We start from the raw sequence: 21502 nt of genomic DNA, 5'->3' as shown, positions 1-21502 counted from the left end.
CATACTACTTTGGGACAGGCCTTGGTTAAGAAATATATAATCATTTGTACATATTTACATAAAATCCATAATGCTATATATTATATTCTTTTAAAAACTTATATCGTTGCAATTAGGCCATTATCCCGGTGGCAAATGCTCTTATATAGAATGACATTTTAAGATTACCAATCGCACCTTTAAAATCACACAAGGGATAGTTGCACACCATACCTACAACGCTTCGTCCATTGCCACACTCTCCAATTTCACACACCGTTCAAAAGCACCGTTAGCACATCATTCACTTTTGCAGCATATCTTCTCATATCCATGTATCATATACAAACATCGGTACAAATCATAGGTACATATATATATATATATATATATATATATATATATATATATATATATATATGCATACTAACATGCATATATACTCATGTTAAAATGGCAGTAAATCAAACAAACCTAAAATATTGATAAATTTGCCAATATTTTTGCCCAGAAACTCAGGATGCAGGAAATCAGTTTAAAGCCCACTTGAGTTCGAACATTTACAATTTGATTTTTCATCAGTACCATTTATCCGGGGATAAACCCTCGACTTATGGAGTACTGTGGGGCTCTTCCCATGGGAGTACTAGCCACAAATACTCCCCTATCTTTGTCGTTAACCCCGAAGGCAAGTGAACCGGTGCAAATATAAACGCGCGCCTCAGACGGCGCACGTCGATGCGGAGCGGATGCGAGGCACTCGGAAGACGAATGGACTCTGAGATGAGAGATAGGGGGAAGGAGAGAAAGGCTAGTGAGGGAGCGTGCGGAACAAGGAGAGGAGAAAGAGGAATGGACAGGAAAGAGAGTGGGGGGGTTGTTGAGGTTGAAAAAATGACTTTCAAATAGCAGACAGTGACGGCGAGAGGTGTCTATATAAAGGACAACCTTTTCGATGGTGCTGGGGTCGAGACACGAGTTGCAATCGTGCGGGGAGGCAACTGCGATGGGAGAATGAGAAAAGAGGTTGGTTTGAAAGAGTGAATACCGATTCAGATCATGAGGTCATCTAAAAATGGACTTTTTACATTTACAAATATCATCGCAGTTCAATTCATAGCCACCAACGAGTTGGCCGTGGACACTTATGCTAACAAAGACTAATTGAAACTTAACATTCCAAGTTTTAGATACACATACTTAAGGCACATTTTCTCGTTAAAAGAAACTACAGCTTAAAGAAGTAGTTATGAACTCTACGGAATTTTTTAAATCTTTCCTGATTTGCCTAGTAGCAAACCCGAAATTTTCAAATATTTAATGTTCCAATTGAATTGTATATATATATATATATATATATATATATATATATATATATATATATATATATATATGTGCATTAATCTATGAATGTTATTTGAATACCCGTGATTAAGATGGTGTATCCTTTTTTTCCAGTGTTTTTAAAGCACATAATATTTGGCATGGGACACCATAACAATATAGGCTAACAGCGAAAGTGTTTCCTTCATGTGTTTTGCCTTAATTACACTAAATACCACGAAAAAAAATCCGACAAACAGTATAACTAATTTTAACACATGCTGCAAATCCTTTAATGATTGGAAAATGTAGCACACTTAAAAACTATACACAGCGTTCAGCTATGAATAAAACTACGTACAAATTTGGATCATATAATCAGACACCATATCTACGTTGATTCTCCCAACCGTTTCTAAACCTTAGAGAAGTAAAAAAATTTGCTTAAACCTTTAAAAATACTTGTATCTACTTTGGCTGTCTCAGTATCTTATTGAATGAATGGCGAACGCGCTCACCCATATTAGATGCTAAGCAGTGAATGCTATTAGTTGAGACTGAGCAATTTACACCCGAAGTTTCTTATCCTATCCTAGAACCTATTGCATTCTATCCGGTTCCGATGAATCTCAAATCCTCAATCCCATAATCCCATAAATAAATTCAATTCTTCAGTATCACATGCATCTCTGCATCTGACGCGGCATGGATAACAAGGTATATTAAATGTAAAGGGAAGGTAGCGACAGACTTCGATGAAGAGGAAACGTCACCCTCCTCCCCCTCTCAACTAACTTTCTAGAGGGGAAAGCAAGGGAGGAGAAGGAATGGGGTAGAATAAAAATGGGAGTGTAACGAATGTAGCATAGTGGGCGGGATGCTTTGCTAGCACCGCGTTGCGCACAATGTGTAGCGGAATGTAACCAGTGTTTGTGCCGTGACCGCGGATGTGTAATGACTTTGAGAGAGGAGGGAGGAAGGCGATGTTATCTGAAGGGGTTAAGTGGGAGAGGAATGGTGCACGGGATGAGAAGGGACTTCAGACGCGGAGAAGACGGAGGCAAAGGCCGCGAGACGCAGGCTGGCAAGGGGGTGGAAGATGGAGAGGAGAAATGTTTGCACCACGCACTCGCGAGTGTTTGCGGGGGGAGAGTACCAATGGGGGTGGGAGAGTGCGACGCTCTCCGACGATGGGAGAGGCCATTGCGCCCCGAATCGTCGACTTGAAATGTCTTTCTCTCTCTATCCCTCGCTCCCTTTCCAAGATAGTCTCTCCCCTCATCTCCCCACCTCCTCCTCCTCTTGCACGCACAGTGACTAAGGGGTGGGAAATTCCAGTCGCTGCTGATCAATGGTTAAGCAGACTCAATACATAAAAGGATCTTCCTAAAGCCTCGGTATAAGAATATTTTGAGATTAAGGTTAGACGTCACGTGGATAAGTTGACGATTCTACCCGATCACTCTTACACATACATGTAGTTGGTCTCAATTTTGAACTTCCAAAAAAAAGTGGAATCCTTCCGGATTTCCAGCCAATATATAGTATGTCTTATCCGGTAATTTCAGAAACTGGGATGTATTCGTATGCTTTATGTCCGTTTTCAAATTATTTATACTGCAAGTTAATCGGAATATCCAACTCTGGTTCTGTAGAGTAGTGAAAACTCGGATGTTTTTTAAAGCATTGATTAGGGAGATGAAAATCTCGAGGCTGATTACTTGATCTATAAAACTGTTAGATAATAGGCTAAATGCAAATTGGCCCATTTAGGGGATAAGGTGATTCATTTTATTAATACATAATAGTATCTTAAAGCATATGCATAGCTAGTAACAACAGTGACCAACCCTGGACCCGTTCGATAATTTAAGACTGAACAAATTCGTATGAAGTCCTTCGGAATGGAAAATTCAGACATCTGAGAAAGAAGACCAGCACCTTTCAGTATTTATTTTTCAGAACTTTTGTTACTCGGAAGAACCAAAGCGCTTGGCCACAATTTTGAGAGCGTGAGTTATCACCTGGATTCAAATCTGGCCTGTAAAACGCCCCACCCACATGGTTACCACACTAAAAATTATAGTGTATGATTTAAATGAAATAGTAATACTAATTCTTATATCGCACTCTCCATAGAGTTTTTAACTACTCTCGTTTGTATTCACCGCGAAATTTGAGTAGGGCAACAATTCTGACTTAAGGAGAAGAACTCATTCAAACTGTGTTAGGAGATACGACTTTTAGAAGATATATTGATAAGTGCGACCATATTTATCACAGGGACGGTTCTTATTATTTTCTCTGTTTTTATTTTATTGTCTCTTTGAGTATGCATCGCTGAGAATGAAAAGAAAGGGACATGAGAAATCATAGGAGGTGGCAGTGACGCATCGACAGCAAGGAACCTAAGACCAGTCCGTAATGAGACAGAGATTGGTAAAAAGCCTTTAACCAAACGTAGAGGAAAGGAGAATATGGAAAGGAAAAAGAGAAATTATACGCAGAAGTGAGGATATGAAATCGATTGTACCAAAGACATAATGGAAATAGTTATCGTGAGGGAAATAGAAGATTGAGGAGAATTCAATTGGGTAAGCATGGATAATATGATCGAGGGATCAGAATTATTATTGGTAAATAAACAAGGGATCTTCAAACTTCGTATAAATGCATTATCATTATTGATTATTTTCAAAATAATTCGCTCTATGTACTAAACCATAGATGATTTTAGCAAAACCAAAGTAATTGTGCCAGGTTCATTTGCCTATGAATAGGAAGTCCTTAAAAGGAAATGTTATTCCTAAGTTATCCAAATATCATTTTTTTAATTCCTTTTATTCCAAAAACTGACAACAGACACACAAATAGGTGCGTTAGTGTGAAATTTTATTACATGGTGGCAACAATAGTTATAACCTAACCGCACCAAAATAGCAATTACTAAATTATTGACAAAGAAATAAACTGGAATGTTCATTTTATACTCGTACGATTGAAACAAAGGTGCTTTGGATTAAGCGCGTTATACGGCTGGAGACTTTCACAATGTATGTTAGGAGCCTTAAGATGATATATCCAGTAGTGCAATAGGAATAATTAAGTGTTTAATTTTTTGTCCAAGAGGAACTATAAATGACTAAATAAAATTATGGTAAAAAACATATATTTAATAAATACTAAACCATATCCACACGCTGATGGATGTGCTTTGTATGAAAGGAAAAATTATATGCATGAAAGAAAGAGGAAATACGCATTTAAGGTAATGTAAGTAAGACGGTAAATTTCCAAAATTAAGCATGAGAGTGATGAAACACAAATACATTGGAAGAGCTACAGATCATTCCTTTGTCGTTTTATTTCAAGATGCTTACATGCCATATTTCTCATAACACGACAGCATATAGCATTTTTCATTCCAGAACATAAAAAAATTCGTTGCTTATTTTCATGACTGAGGGTAAAGCTTAACGCCTACCAAGTCCTTTTCATAATTAACACATGGTATATGAGCCCAGCTATTCTATCCTATGCTTTCTGAGAAACCTAAAGATTAGTCTCCGTTAATCCATTGAGTATTTTAACTCTACCAACAGAAATGCTGAAATATCTAATTAAATTCATGAATTTCTATTTTTAAAATATTTAACGTACACTCTTAAAATCTTCAGTGAATATACTTACCAGAACTTCTGACATGCATCTCAAAAGTATAAAAAACCTTAGCCATGTAAAGTCGCCTTCTTCATTCCTCATTTTTCATTGAAATAAACAAAAACGTCAATTATGGTTCTTCTTTTTTTCTATTTTTTCTCTAACAATTACAATCCTGACAATACTTTGCCTCTAAATCTCTCGTGTGCTCGTTTTTCTCGACTTGCCCCCTCAATCATTTCTTTTTCTCTGCCTAATCTTATATTTCATTGCCTTGTTCCTCTTTATCTAGTTTACATTCCTTAACCTTGTACATATGCATATTGGCAATGAAAAAAGCGACATTCGCAAAAAAACGTGGTACCTATTGACCATGGACGCCAGTGTGTGGAAACTCAAGGGTGTTTTCAATTGTTGCTCGTGATACTGAAGGTGCCACGGTGTAGCACTCGGGATGCAGCGTTGAACACCCTGGTGGCACTGGATGGCACAAGAATGTTGTCAGGACCGCGGATCACGCGATGCTTCCCCCTCGTTCGTCAGAACAGTAGACAGGTGGGGAAGGGTGGTGGGAGGGAGGTGCGGGAGTGGGAGAGAAGAGCGAAAGGTGGGAGAGAGGAGCGGCGATGCGCGAGGTGTAAATCCAACCACAAAAGGAAGGGCGTAGGTTGGGGACGATGGCGAAGGAATTAAGGGTCGCCTCGGCACACGGTCCTCCCTCGACGACAAAAGGTAAAGAGAGGGTAGAAAGGAGAGTAGCAGGGGGAGGAGAAGAGGGGATTAATGTTCCTCAACCCGCTTTTATTTCCCTCTTCCCTTCCGCCGGAGGCAATATAGGCGGAGGAAGGAAAGCGTCTTCAAAACCACGGCGCTGGTGACTTAGGCTTCCGTCCTAGCACCTCGTGCTATGAGGAGCACCGTGCGGAAGGGAGTAATACGGTGAGAGTGAGAGGACACTGGCAATTAAGGACGATTTCGGGTTCAAGAATTACTTGCGAAAACGAAAGCTCAAAGAGGTAGTCTCTGGATATTTTTCTCTCCAACTCTTCCTTAAAAGTGCCGAATTAAATTGGTAGTTTAGTTCAAATTTTCACCTATATCCTTTGATAAGAAAATAAGTGAGGCAATGCCAAATAAAAATTTAATATATCGCGGATAATTTTTTTAAGATTTATTTAAATATATGAAAATTACTTAAGATTTCACAACTGTATTTTTAGCTGGAAAAATAACGAAAACAGCTTCCGATGGGTCAATTAGGGAGTGTATTACTCTTTTGATTATTTATTAACGTTTTGCGCAAATCAGGGTTTTGCAAAATCAGTCAAAAATCTAAGAGCCCATTGGCATTAAAAACTAACTCAGGATTACCTATGGGAATTGTAAAAGAAGAAAAACAAAAATTTTCTGGTAACAGAATTGAGAATTAAATTTTAGATACCATGCGGTATACGATAGATTGCTGTATTTGCATTTTTCTCTTCTTTAAAAATATTGCTTTATTACTCTACAGTAAATAAAAAAATCTTTAGATATATTCTAAAATAAATTCCACGGGTGGATGAATTTTGACAATTCATACACCATGAGCAGAATATTTTCAATAAATCTCCATATGAAAACCCGATGTATTATTTTTGGGATCACTGGCAAATACTCACCAGAATAATAAGTTAATTTTCACGGTGAGCTGAGTTAAACGTAGACTTCTTGAGAAATCCACGCGTTTTATTTTTATCAATTAAATAACGTCTTATTTGACAAAATTGATACTTCAGTCTATATCTCTTCACAAGATATAAATTAGGTACTTTGAGGTTACTCTCAGATTTATTTAAAACACTTAAATACAGACCCTTATTGAGACACTTAAACGCAGCCTTATATCGAAATATTTAAATAATGTCTGGTGAAATAAGGCCTTATATCGAAAAGTTAAATTCGTTGAAACCAACGTCCAAAGAATCTAAAACAACCACTCAAAAGGGACGTCTGAAGGAAGGAGCTCATCAATGGGTAGCAGAGTTCCCCTCTAGCATTTGGTGTCGGCATTTCGATTAAAAGGACACACGTGGCATTCAAGAAGAACGGCGGCGAGACCGGACGGTGCGATCTTTGACGGCAGACACGGAGAAACCACGTGAAAAAAGAAGAGCACGCAGAACTAAAATCGAGTCCCGCCGCTCCACATTTAGAACGGAATTTGTTGGTAAACACGCAAACCATGCACGTGCCGGCAGACTGCGCTTTCCGTCTTAGGGGAGACGCTTCTTGGAGGGCGGCGAGGCGACAGACGTAGGCTGAGGAGGAGAATAGCCGCGGTGCATGGCATTCAACTCGGCCGCATTGCTTCCTCGGCTATCCTCACTACCCTTAGTTCCCATTGCTGACGTTTAGAAGGTCAGCGGATGGGAAAGAGTTCGCAAATTATGGTTGGAATTCCATCCCCTAAGAGCATTGTTACTGAGTCTACGCTAAAATGAGATACGAGACGAGTTTGGATCGTTAAGAGCTGTTACAATTACATAGCGAAAAGAGTTAAGAGCAAAACAATTAGGCTAATTTAAAAGAAGTGAAAAATATCCAAACCGTTTATATACTGTAAGTTAAAATATTATAAATCATTTCCAGACAACAAACGAAGTTGGGTCAACAAAACGCTTACAAAAGGTACTTAAAAGAAAGTTGTCAGTGTCCCAAGCTATGAGCAATTTAATTCAATTTACAAGATTTCACCATTCCTACTAAAATATTGGTTTCTTGATGATACAAGAATGCTTCAATCGTGAGAATATTTTGCACATTATGCTTTGGAGGAGCAATATTGCTATTTGAATGACCTAATTTTAATGAAGTCATTACTGAATGAACAAGTAAGTTTATTTCGGTGTACTCCATTGAGAACCAACTTGGTATATTTTACCTAATTTCTCTTTTTTTAATCGTGGGCTGCCTGTATGCAGCCAGAAATTAAACATTAGCTTCATAAAAAAGCGTGGAGTCTAAAAACTGTGATTTTTATGTATTATCTGTCATTCAATATAAATGTGAATGATGATTTTTATTCCTAGGTAATCAATTAATCGATATAAACAAATGGTTCATAATATTTTTTCCGGGAAATATAAAATATAATTCAAACATGAGGAAAAAACAAGTTTATATACGAGTAATAAATCTCTAATCCTCGTAATCCTCGTAAATAAGCTTCAAAATTTTAATGCAATGGTAAGTTACATAAAATTTTAAAACTAGAAATGTATTCTGTGCTTTATGTAAATTCATAAGCAAAGGAAGGTTTTAGAACATATTTTCAAGGAAGGAAACGCATTTATGCTTCACTTAAGGTAAGCAAAAATCGATAAGGAACTCCACTGGATCTCGTACATTGAACTAGGTTAATTGAAACATTTCTCCAGCTATGTGAATGCTCCAACATACTGCGCTTAAAACTCAGAAAAATCATCACGCGACGGAAACTTCACTGATTACGGTTTTTTCATATTCCGTCAGTTGAGACTTATTTACTATTTCTCTGTTGAAGCGAATTCGGTACCCTCGTATGTTAGCGACGTCCACTCTAGGCGAACCTAAGCAAAGAGGTTAATTAATTCACACTCCAATATTACTTGGGTGAAACACGTAGCAATGTGGTAATTCATGATGGACCTTATTGTTTGCTTTGGACTTACAAAAGAAATTTTCTGTAATAAGTTGGGCCTCCTTCGGTTTGATATCTGTAGTGCTGTCAATAAAAAATGAATAGGAAGTTACACATCACGATAAAGCAATTTTGCTTTCATTTAAGTTGTTTGCGCTTAAAATTGCAAATATTCTTCCTGCCATTAATTGGAGAGAAAAGAAAATTCTTTCTCAAGAAGTGAAAACTTATTATCATGTCTACTTCTTGTTCGTTCTTGAACCCAGATGACATCATTTCTTCAAGACTTGTTATCAAGTCTTTCAGTGGCTGGCCATTGGATCTAACGATATGCCTATACTTGATAGAGAATTTGATAGGACATATAGAACTAAATCTTAAAATATGTTTGCTACGACCTTATGAAAACGAAAAAGCTCTCCCAAATGTTATTTCACCCCTAGTAACAGTGAGCTGACAAATGTAAAATCTATAAAGTATCTAGGCATCGCTCTTACGAGTACCTATGATCTCTCATGGGGTAAGCATAATAGACAGGTATGTGGAGAAGCAAACCGAAATGTGTGATTCGTCAAGAGGGTATTAGGAAAATCCGAAAATAAGAAAGTAAAAGAGCGATTTTACTTCTTGCTTTTTAGACTGCACCTCAAATATGCAGTTAGTATCTGAGATCCTCATGAGTCAGGTGTAAGGAAAGAATTATCGCGTACGACAGAGAGAAATGCCGAAGGAGTTTTTGACACAGAAAGTAGCGTGAACTATTTGTTGAATAATTTAGGTTGGGATCCTTTTGAAAAACGAAGATTAATTTTTAGACTTAATATCTTAGGTAAATTTCAGACAACTGTATTCCGAATACGCTCATAATATTTTTCAAATCCTTAAATAAAATGGGAGAAATGATTATTCAATTAAGGTTAGAGAGATTGACTGTGCATAGAACAGATAGATTGAAGATTTCGTTATTTTTCCGAAAACAATTGGAGATAGTAACGACAGTAGCTTACATCAACAATGTATTAAATGGAATCATAATTACTCATAATATAAGGTATGTAGGAATTAGTGTATGTGCATGCATATCATAATGCATTAATATAGATTTTTTCCTCTATTTGCGTGTATGTGAATGACGATATATACACATGTGTGCGTACATGTAATTAATGTAGTTGAGGCTATATTTGACAATAAACTTCTTGTTGCAAGAATTGACTGGAAATTGTGGTGGTACATTGTGCATTTTTCTTGATTTTGAATACTGTTCACTCGTTTATTATAGGTTATTATTTTTCTGCAGTGAGTCATGCATGTCCCCCATTGGTTATTCGCATGCTGTGCATGATGAGTGTCGATAAAACCCATGCCACACACCTTCCTTGTATCTTGCAGGGTATTAAGTAGATTATTAAAACCCGGATCTATCGGTTACTAGACTAAAGGAATAATCTTCGGACTACTTCTTCTGTAAAGCCAAGGACCTTATAGTCTCGTTAACATATTATTAGACCAAACTGAGTGCTCCATTTCCTACAATCCTTATTAGTCTCAAATCATTCCTAAGCACTTTTTCCCAAATTCAAAGACTGATTGAAATAATATATCGATTCTATTATGATAAGTGCAGGTTAAGTCTTCCATATGAGTTACATGATGGATAAAAAGAAATTGGTCTGAATAATAAGTGAGTATATTGTTTAGAATCTAATGATGGATATCCGACTACATGGCATATGATAAATAGCTAGCCAGATTATAATGTTGGTGTATCGTTGATAAATAAATGATTAATTTAATAAGATTAAGTAATTAAGTATTTTCTTAATTTTTCCCCTAAAAAGACACAGATTAGTTTTCTTAACCGAAATATAAAAATATATTCCTTAATCTGTTGATAAAAAGATATATCATTGATATTTTTGGGAAAGAGGTTGAATTAGGTAGAGGTATTCATATTTTACCATATATTTCATTAAATTCATAGAAAAAACATGCATCATAAAATGGTAATAAAACCCCAAGTGTTTAAAAATATTTTTACCTGATAGAGAATGAAAAACATGAAGGCATTAAGCTAAATATATTGTAGGGCAATTCGTGAGCAATCGTTGATACCACTTGATGATAAAAAAATATTCTAATTACTTTTGAATTATTCATACAAATAATTATTTAAAATTTTCCATATTTGTCTTGGTTATAATTTCAATTGCAATTAAGAATATTGATCTTAATTTACGTGGAAATAGATCATCGTGTACAGTAAAGGATGGCGGCGTATACTGTATATATAGACGAAATAATGAGTCATATCACGGAAATGTCAGCCGTCTAAATAAAAAAAAAGCGCTAGGTTAATATATTTTGCCGGTATCTCACTAAGATAATGGATCTAGGTAATTTAAGTTCTATTTACTTCCTAACCTCGTTCCTTCTGAAATGAATGCAAGTTGATTGTTTTCAGAGATACTATTTTAACTGGAACATTAGACGTGCCTGCAAAAGACAAAGGGAACTGCCACTCGTTACTTGAGTATAACTGTGTCCTTCTCTTTGACGTTTGTATTTTAGCTATTACTCATTAGAGATAGTTGCCTGTCTTGAGCCAAAAAATATGAACGACGCCGCTTCCTAATGATATCAAAATTTGCAAGTGACGCGCTTATATGAGTGAAAACAAATCAGATAAAATAATTTTACTGCCCGTATCACAGTGAAAAGTTTTCCACGACGCACTGTAAATCGTAAAAATTTCGGTATGAGATAGCATGTTTGCTAGAAACTGGAAAAACAAACGTGAGTTGTTAACTAGAATTATGCCTAATAATTTACGTGGAAATATCTTTCTGAAAAAGGAAATCGTAAATGGTAGTACATCGTTAGAAATTAGCTATAATCATCCCTGGTTTAAAACGAGTATGAGCCATGGATGATTGGCGCAACAGGAAAAAGATTTGAATAGGTGTAAATGTGATGATTCAGAAAAACTATTTAAAAAATAGATTTCCAGAGAGGTACATTAACAGGGATTTTTAAAAGAGAATACTACGGGAGACGAAAAAGAGGGAAAATTATTGTGTGCACCATGAAGCACGCCCATAGTAAAAATATAGAATTTGTGCCAGTATTTATTGACTACGATAAACAGGGAACAGTTCAGTACAAGTGACGACTTAATAGTTATGCCCTTATTAAATAAGAATTATTAAAATAGTAGTTTGAAAAATAACTAAAGTCCAACCTGTTCGCTGTTATTTCAGTCCTTCGCAATCATACCCTATTTTGCTGATGCCAAACTCTTCGCATCATAGCCTTTGCCTCAGTAAGTTTGTCAGATTTCATAGTGTGAAAACAAAGGACAATTTTTTCAATACCTATCAATCTAAACGTTCCGTGAAAGTTTTTAATTTGATCATGAAAAATCCAGAAATTGGAGAAATTATAATTTTTCACGCGGGCAAAAGAACACGAGATTTCTATAGATACACAATACGTAAAATCTCCCTTCAGTACATTCTCAGTACGCTTGCTTTGGTAGATGGGGCTAGAGTTTAATGCGCCTTACTGCTATCAATCTCGACTAAACTTCTCAATCTCTCCGTGGGGCATATATGCCCGCATTAGTCAACCGTAGCAGCAGCGAAACTCCGTCTGAGTAACTTGTAGTGCATTTTGCGATCTTGAAGATCACTATTTCCATCCCTGTTATTTCGGAGGGCCGCGAACTGTGAGGTACCTGCCTACTGGTTCACGTAAGGAGTTTCTGAGTGCAAATAATACCATCCTCAGCCCCTGAGCCTCGCACGCCCTTCGAAACGAGACAGTCAAATGCCATTTCGGTCCCATTTTACTCTATTCCACCATCCCGCAAACGAGTGCGAGGGAAGGGAAAAAATACTTTCTTTTTTTCCCACGAAAGGCGCCCATTTTGCCGTGACGAAGCAAAAACGTTCCCTAACGCCGATCTTTATTTTTCTTGCGCGGATATCTTTCCTTCGGAGGTGGTTCGTTTCATCCCTCCGACCCCTAAAGCTTACCTTGCTACGAGTATCCCCCTCCCCATTCTTAAGCTATCCCCCACCCACTCACCCCCTACCTCATTCTGGCCTCCTCCCACACCACCCACCCTCCCACACCGTGCACGACGTATCGCTGCTCAGTTCCTTCCATCCTGTTGGAATGCTTCCCCTAATGAGATGTCTGGGAACTCTCGCAGCTTCCTCGACTTACCCACGACGCCACCACAGTCAAGGGTGGGAGAAGAGAAAATTTTTGCCCTTTTCAAAGCAGAGTGGGTAAAAGATGAAGATTCTGGGTCCATAGCTACGGAAAAATTTACCCCAGATTTATGTACGTTTTTACGGCCCACGGATCCTAGATATCCGGCCGCATTTAGAACTTCTTCCCTTGCCTATTAAACACACCGTAAATTTCCCTCTCGAATTGGAGCCGCAACTGCCACCAGCTACCACATTTATCTCAGCAAGGAAAAATCACCAAGAAGTAACTGGCATGCCAGTACTCTTAAATCTCAATAGGGTATTACTTCTACGAAAAGGTTAGTAATAACCGCCATGCAATATTCTTTTGGTTCCACGCAGGGTTCCATTTTAAAAAAAATTAAATAGGGGAAAGCTGAATGAATATGCCATTACCAGAGATTTTTCTTGTTTAGCTCGAAATCATTTTTATCTTTGTGTAAAATCAAGAATTTTGGAATGCAGCCTTTTACAATTCAATAACTCTATAAAGCAGTTAATCCCTTTAATTCTGATATAGAACTTGACCACTTTAGTTACTCAGCCGCTCTATAATTTTGTGATTTTCTTAGGGTTTTAAAGGGAGAAGAGGGTCATAAAAATCTAGTAAATAAATAATTTCCAAAATAGCGTGGTCCGGTGCATTGGGTTACTTCTCCTGATATTCAAGCCGTCTTAAAAATATGTGTTGATCTCAGAAATATTTCAGGAAATGTGGAAAATACCGTAAAAAACCTTCGATGGAGTCGCCCAAAATGGGCAACAAAAGCGAGAATTCAACTGAGTGAAAGTCATAACCTTGAGCTGGATTTGAGCTCAGCTCTAAAATTAAATTTTAAAAATACATAGAACAATGAATGTTTACACCATTCGGCCACAAATACTGACTAAAGTTTGACTGGTTATATTCATGAATTACCGGTTTCTCTGAAAATTGAATCTATCTTTGCCGGGTAAGTTAAGTAAGCTAACTTTTAGATATACATATTATATTAATAAAAACCTCATGAAACACTTACAGGGCAAACAATTGTTGGACGCAATTAATATTGGGTAAGCGTATGAAGTAATCTATAACCCCTGCTTGGACTTAGTTTTGTAACGGAAATATAGAATCCATTTGAAAACGACGTCCAGGCTCGTAGCAGAAATTCATTTGAAAATGACGAAGCATCAAGCCCATGTGGCTACATTGCATAATATCGATATTTATCCATGTATATATCATGCTGATGAAACGTTGCGGCTGTGGTATTTTGTCAGACAGTTGAAATTTGACACCAAATAAATAGATTTGCACGGGCATGGCGTATTATATTTAGGATTAATTATTCCTCATTGTTTAGGGTTAACAATCTGAGTCCACAATAAACCGATGTTGTCTTAATTTCATGAGGAGATATTTCCGCGATTGTGCCACTCAGGGTTGGTTTTCATGTTTTTCTCTAAACTAGCCAATTTTGATTATGACGTTTAGACGTCACAGTAATGGCGATTATATTTTAGCCACAATCTATTGATAATTCATATTCCACTTTCTTTTGCATCTACATTTCAGAGTGGATATTATTTTGTAAACGTATATTATCAATTTCATTCTGAGACCGAAAGGACACATATAAATTTTCACCACATACGTATACCCGTAGGGATGGCTCTTTTTCCCTTTATTTCACTTTTTCTAATTCTTTTTCGGCTTCTACGTGACTCAGGTCAAAAAGGAGTAAAAGAAAAAATAAATAGACATTTCTTTGAAGCAATTTATCATGTCTGGGCTAGTACTACTTTCTCTAATAAGTCACTCGTAAGGTGAGAAGTCGTCTTAGCTGCCCTTATCTGCTCAGCACCTCCGTCTTCCTTCCACATCGCTTACGATATTATATACCCAGCCATACTTCCTGGGTTAACTGTAAAAACTTTCAATGTTAATTTTTTTAATCAAACCACTCATTGATTATTTTAAAGTTTTAATAATCAGAATTTTAAAATGATATTCAAACCTGGCTGGTTGTTAGTACACTCGTTTACTATTCCTTACTGAGAGGCTTTAATTTTCCATCTCCTCATCTATGCGCCTGCTGGATACGTTGACACGTCGGGGAGAAATAAATGCCACCGTGATTAGAGCGCGATCTAAGTTCCCTATTGTGCATATTTACCTGTGTGGCTCTGCGGTTTGGATGAACTTCGATGAGGGCATGGGGACTTTGGAAGGCTGAGAAGGAGAGTAGGTGAGTAGAGAAGGAGAGTAGGAAGCGTAGTTTGGGGGAAGGTACATTGCGGCGAGATGAGAAATCGCACCCCCGAGTGCCGCAATAACCCTCTCTCCCGGTTTTCCCCTTCCCACACCTCATTGATCTCTCCCCTTCTTTCAACTAAGCGTCCACTGCAGACCATAAGGAACGCAGACGCGAAGCAATGTGCGCGTTTCCGTTGGTGCTGTCCGTCAGCGAATGAAGAACGGAGGAAGGGAGCGCTGGATGGAGTCGGAAGGCGAGAGTTATGTAGACGCTCTCCTAAGGACGAAATGGGATGGGGTGAAATGAGACATATTATAGACCCCGACTTACTGTGGTGGAAATGATCGCGCACGTAAAATCGGGGAGATTGATAATACATAGATTTAAAGATGTCGTTTTTTCCAATACGATAAGATATCAAAATGGATATGATCGCGGGCGCAAAAGGGATAGCTGGTGTTATTAGTTCATGTATTTTACCAATATTCTGCATGAATGTTCAATAGACCTATCTTTTTAATACTTTCCCCGCATTATTTCGATGGATCCTTCCATTGAGCATTCTTGCATGAAAGTACCTTTTCGTGTGATTAAATTTTTTCGAGTGCATATTCAAACTTATATGTGTTCAGAGTTGTAATATTTGTGATGGTGAATTCATGGCTCGTGATATAACACCATCCACTGCCCATGAGGGGGCTTGTGAGACATTATGTCGGTGTAGATGGGGCGACACAGTGGTCGAAAAAGTCTCCTGGTTAGGATGAACGGATTGCGGATATCAGCAAGGTGAACATAAGATATTATATTACTCGAAGTACAGGCGGAAAAAGAACAAAACTATTCCCGAGATAATATTTAAATAAGTGGTTCTCTAGGTGATGAATTCTTGGTGGCAGTTCTTGGACCTTAAAACTGGAGTTAACCTATAGGAGTGTTTCCCATCTGTCACATCACAAAATAGAGTAGAGAAAAGAGACATCTTATTAGTACTTTGTTAAAGAAAACTATATAATAAGAACGTAGTGTTATTAATTCAAGATGGTTGATGAACTCGATGAAAGCAAAAATAAAGATTAAAATAAGGGATATCTTTGGGAGCCCTATTGCTGGTGGAATACTTTAGCAGGAAGATATGATGTAGACAAGATACATTCGTTGGAGCAATAAGAATGATCTCCATAAAAATGTATTAAATAGTGTGTATCAAAGCAATGCTGTTTCATAAATGAATTAGCATGATAACATACTATGTCTGCCGACACATTCTTTGAAGTAAAAAGATTAGTTTTCGGAAGAGTGTGACGAAGAGAATGGAAGGAGTGTATTAATTTGACAGAGAAAAATATGAATTTTTAAATGTCAAAGACCTAAGAGCAACTTTTTGGCTCTTTTGTGGTCCTTGCAAAATATTAAGGAAAATAATCGGCAGAGCGCCTTATCTCTGAAAAACCTGTTTATTGGGTCATTCTGACGGGTTTTCATTTATGATAAGGATATTGGAGAGTTTGAAGAGAAAACTTGGGAATTAAAATTTGATGAAAAAGTGGACTCAAGAGAGGCAAAACCCATAAATAAGTCTGTAGAATAAGAACATAATTTATCACAAAAATAATGATGTTGAACAAATTCTTTAAGTTAAAAGTTTTCGAATGCCGGAAGCATTATCATCAGTTATAGAAAAAGCAAGAATCACAAAGTAAGCACAAAAGCACCCTCCAATTAGGAATTCTAAATGACAAACATTTTCTCAATGAACTCATAATTAAGGAAATGAAGAAATACTGTATGCACTTCATCAAAGAAAGCATATTTAGAATGTTCCTGTAAAAGACGTATGTAATGGACGAAAAGAAGCAGAAAATAGTTGGAAGATATACAGAACAAGATATTGATTGTGAAATACCGATTTACTGGCAGTTATTTAGGTGCTCCATTACTTTTGGTAGTAATTTAGTATATTCATTAAAATATCAATCAAATCCGCCTAAAATAACCATTTTGCTCATATAAATTACTGTGAGAGACAGATTTAAAACGGCGTGATTAATTCGCAAAGTTACCAGAGAGCGAATGTAGACGACCTCAGAGTGTTAAAATCATTCCCCTTGACCAGAGTTTAAACCCGGATCCCACGATGTCCGATTTCAGAGTTAAAAGTGTAAAAAATTCAGTGCTTAAGAGGACGCCTCGATAGCACTCAGCCGGACATCGAGGGATCCGGATTCGAATCCCGGTCAAGGCAAATAATTTTTACGCTCTGAAATGTTGCATTGAATCTTGAAAATGTTGGATGAAGATATTCGAAGCAGTCGGGATACAAGGGAAACAATTTCACGAGGCTAAGAGTTTTCAACATAAAACAGGTAACTGGAGAAAGGTACGTTGAATAATGTGATTGAGTAAAACTTTGATATGGAGCGTGGTTTTGCCCACCGTGGAAATATAGTCGCTGCAGCAAAATGTTCGGTGTAGATTGAATGCTTTTGGAATAAGGCTGTGGTGTAGGATAAAAAGAATGAAATGACTTGGAAGAAAAACAGAAGAAAATATTTCTTGGCATGGTGGAGAGGATTTAAGGTTTCTGGGAGAGTACCACGGAAGGTAGAAAAGATATAGGGAATTTTTGTTTGCGACGAAATGCTGAAAGCTAATAAAGAGAGAGAAGCACTCGGCAAGCATAGTAGAAATATAATGAACGTAATGAAGTATGGAATAAAATTTATGGAATTGAAGAAATATTAATTAAATTGTGGAAATTTAAATTGTGCTTTGTTATGAAAGACATTGTAACTTTGTTCAATGCCTTCCTTGTTGTTTTTCAATACTTTCCTTCAAAAATCTTGGACCAGAAAATAGCTAAAAACACAAGTCAACAACCAAGAGGTCGGTTTTACTGGGAATGGCAGATTTCATCCAATGCTAACCGTAACAGCGTCTAAATTGCACGCTTCCAGGAATGGAAGCAGTTCTTTTTTCTATGCTGCATATTGTTCATAGGAGGTTCAGGTATCTGAAATGTCACACAGATTGGATTAAGCTGAGAGTTTCCAGGGACGTTCCCGAGAGTAGTTTAAAGTTCTCCGCCTGGACTACTACGTCCCCATTAACCGTATAATGCCACATAATAATTATTATGCCTTCAGAGTAATCGCGAGTGGAATATGAAAAGTGAATTTTTAAATAAAAATAATAAAATTCAGATGCACTTCTTCTTATTTGATCGTATTTATTACCAAATTTACATTTAGCATTATTAGTCCTCGGATCAATATGTTTAACTCATTATCTGCCATACGCCATTGGTCCGCCTTATTCTACATATTTTTTGTAGCAGTTAAACAACAGAGTACGGTTATTTCGCTTCTATAATTTAAATTTTGCATTCTATGAGCCATAGACACATGGAATATGACATTCAAATTTTCATTGCGGTATGCACACAAATTTTGGCTTAAATTTTGCTAATGATTGAATTCTAGCGAAGTGAGAGTGCTCGAAAAATGAGATTAATTTGTTTTTTATCAATATGGTGTTCATTCACCGTGAAAATTTAATACTGCAAATCTGTAATACTTATCCATTTTTAAAGTTAATATTTTATTTAATAGACCCTAAGTTGAAGACTGTAGGGCTGCTTTTCAAAATTCTAAGCCTCAGTAAGCCTTAAACAAAATGAACAAAGCGAGGCGACGGCACTAAAAAGAAAGCTGAAAAAATATACCCTTCGACACATAATGATGAGAGTAGTTGCTCGCATCGCCACCACGCGGCGCACACGACGCTGAAGGAGGCCGAGGAGTATGAGGAAGAAGAGGTGGAGGGGTGAGAAGGAAGGGGGGGATGGAGGAAAAGGGAGAGGGTGAGAGAATAGAGCGGCATCTCCGCCCCACGACGGAAGGAAGTTTTTGGGAAAGTTGCCTGATGACCTCGGAAGGAGAGGGAGGAATGATGCGGTGTTGGGGAAAAAAAGGACACAGAAATCGAGTGGGTGGGTGCCGGGTGGGAGCAAGGAGATGGGAGGGATGGGATGTCGGTGAGGGTTGAAGGACGAGGAGATGGAGGAGAGGAGGAAGGCCGTGGGGAAAGGGGAGTGGTGAGGGTGTGGGGGTTTATATGGCCCCTGCGAGAGTAGATAAGGGAAAAAAGATGAAGGCTTCTACTTTTGAGGGGAGAGGGGAAGGATGGCTAGCAGTGGGTTGGAGATGCGGGTGGGTACGTGGGAGGAGTTAAAGAGAGACAGAAAAGATCTGGAAGAATGTGATGGGGAGCGGGAGGGAATATCTCCCACCGCGCACATGAAAAGTGTTAGTGTGTGCTGCTCTCGTGGTGGTGCGTGGGTCTCGATTGTCGGGATATTGCCATGGGAATGGATTTGGAATTGGAGAGGAGGAGGAGAAATCAAGGGAGATTGAGTGAGGGGAGGAAAGGGAGTGCTCTGCTTTTGCTATGGGGGACGGGAAGCGGTCCTTGCACGCCATGCGGGCCGGGAGGGTCGGCAACAAATTTTGATGTGTTCGGAATGTGTGTGTGCTTGGATGGCACAGGAGTGGGTAGAGAATAAGAGAACTCACTAAGAGGAGAATTTGAAAACTCCATGTTAACCCATTTTTTGATTCCCTATTGGTGGGAGGATGTATAAGGATTTGATGAGTATCTTGTGCGAGAATACGGATACCTTTAGAGGTTGAGCCTCGTGAATGAGCGCCCCCTGCCGGGTTCAATTAAATATGAAGATTTAAGGTTCGGAACGACAAAAATATATCAGCGTGTTGAGCTCAAAACTACTCAATATAAGAGTACTTCTTCTTAATAACTTCTCTAAATAAATGTAAGCGAGTTTAAAGTGAGCAAAATGAAACTGGGAATGATTGATTGGCAATTGCAATAGTACTACTACTCGTACTAAAAAAGAATTACGCAAGGCTGGTTATAGATGTTCGCCAAAGCACAGTAACCTAGTTGAAAGATGTCCATGTGTGTTAATTTATCAACCGAGGAAACAATCATTTGACTTTTTCCATTCGGTTCGAATTAGGTTTTCAAAGGGAAAAATTTCCAGCGGGGTTATTCGTTTCCTTGCGCTACGTTCGTATTAACATTATAATTTAATAATGACTGAACGTTATTCATGACCTTACTAGTACACATTAAGGTTATTTTAAGTATCCTAACCTAAAAATGACGACTGCCTAGTATTACGAAGCATAAGGTTTTGACCTGTTTTCACATTGGTATCATTCCGAGTAGTGACAAATTCTTCCTTCGTAGTTGCGCCCATGCTCAAATGCAGACGTCGTCAGTCACGAATACGACGGCAGGCATATTGATCGTAATACATTAGAGTTTATTATTAATTTAGAAAAAATCTGCTAAATGAATAAGCGAATTATTTTCTAGTTTGTGAAGCATAATTTGTCGAGTTTGAGCATCTTTCATCTACAGAGATATTGTTAAAATCTCCTCAGGTAATCGTTGAAAAAAGGGGAGTCTTCTACGGAAAAATTATAACGAGGGGTGCGGCACAATAATTTTATAAAACACCCTCCAGTAACCAGCGAGAGAACTTTTGAAACAACGACGCGGAGAAAGTAACCCTAAACTTTAAGAAAGGGCTCTTCTATAAAAAGACACCGCCAGTTTTTTATGTTATGTTATGGATTCGAAGAAGTCTTTATTTTCGGGAGACGGTTGTAAAAATATCCATGCCGCCCCCTTTTTTCTGCCCGTCGAAATAATAATTAAAAAATGGAGTGCTTATAAGAATATATATTTATACGTATATATTTATGCACACACACACATACACACACAGACAACACGCCCAAACGACTGGAATAAAAAAAGATGTCGTTCTTAATGGCCGATATGAGAGAGCCAAGATCCCAGGGTGCAAATGACGCGGTGAGGCGGAGAGGAAGGTGGCGGTGAAGGGGGCCAGGCGCCGGAGTCATGTGGAGGAAGATGGGTGGGCGGGAGGGAAAGTGTGGAGAGTGGGGGTGGATGGAAGGGGGTTTTGGAGTGAAAAAATGGAGCGTAAAAAGCCCGGCACGGCCGAGAAGCGAGGAGGCGTCGTCGACGCCGCGACATGTCCCGGCAGGACAAGGACTCTTCGGACGGAAATAGTGCGTTGCGAGGCGCGCGTGTGTTTGCGTGCGTGTTTTCGGTCTGGAAGAGCGTAGAAGGAGAAGCGACGAAATGGATGTTCCTTTTCAGATGGTCCTTAGGGATTAATCGAGAGGCTGCTACTCCCCGGAGAAGAACCGAGCATCAATGGAAGAAACTTTTTTCCCTCAGGTTTTGCGGGTACTTATGATGATTACGGTTCATTCACCTGTGACGACGGATCTACAATTCGAAGTGATTAGCGTTGCGTTTCT

Source organism: Hetaerina americana, unplaced genomic scaffold (genome assembly GCF_022747635.1).
Source record: "Hetaerina americana unplaced genomic scaffold, ioHetAmer1.1.p SCAF_9, whole genome shotgun sequence".
NCBI classification, from domain to species: domain Eukaryota; kingdom Metazoa; phylum Arthropoda; class Insecta; order Odonata; family Calopterygidae; genus Hetaerina; species Hetaerina americana.
The sequence above is the reverse complement of the archived record's forward strand: the minus strand, read 5'-3'. Positions refer to the sequence as shown.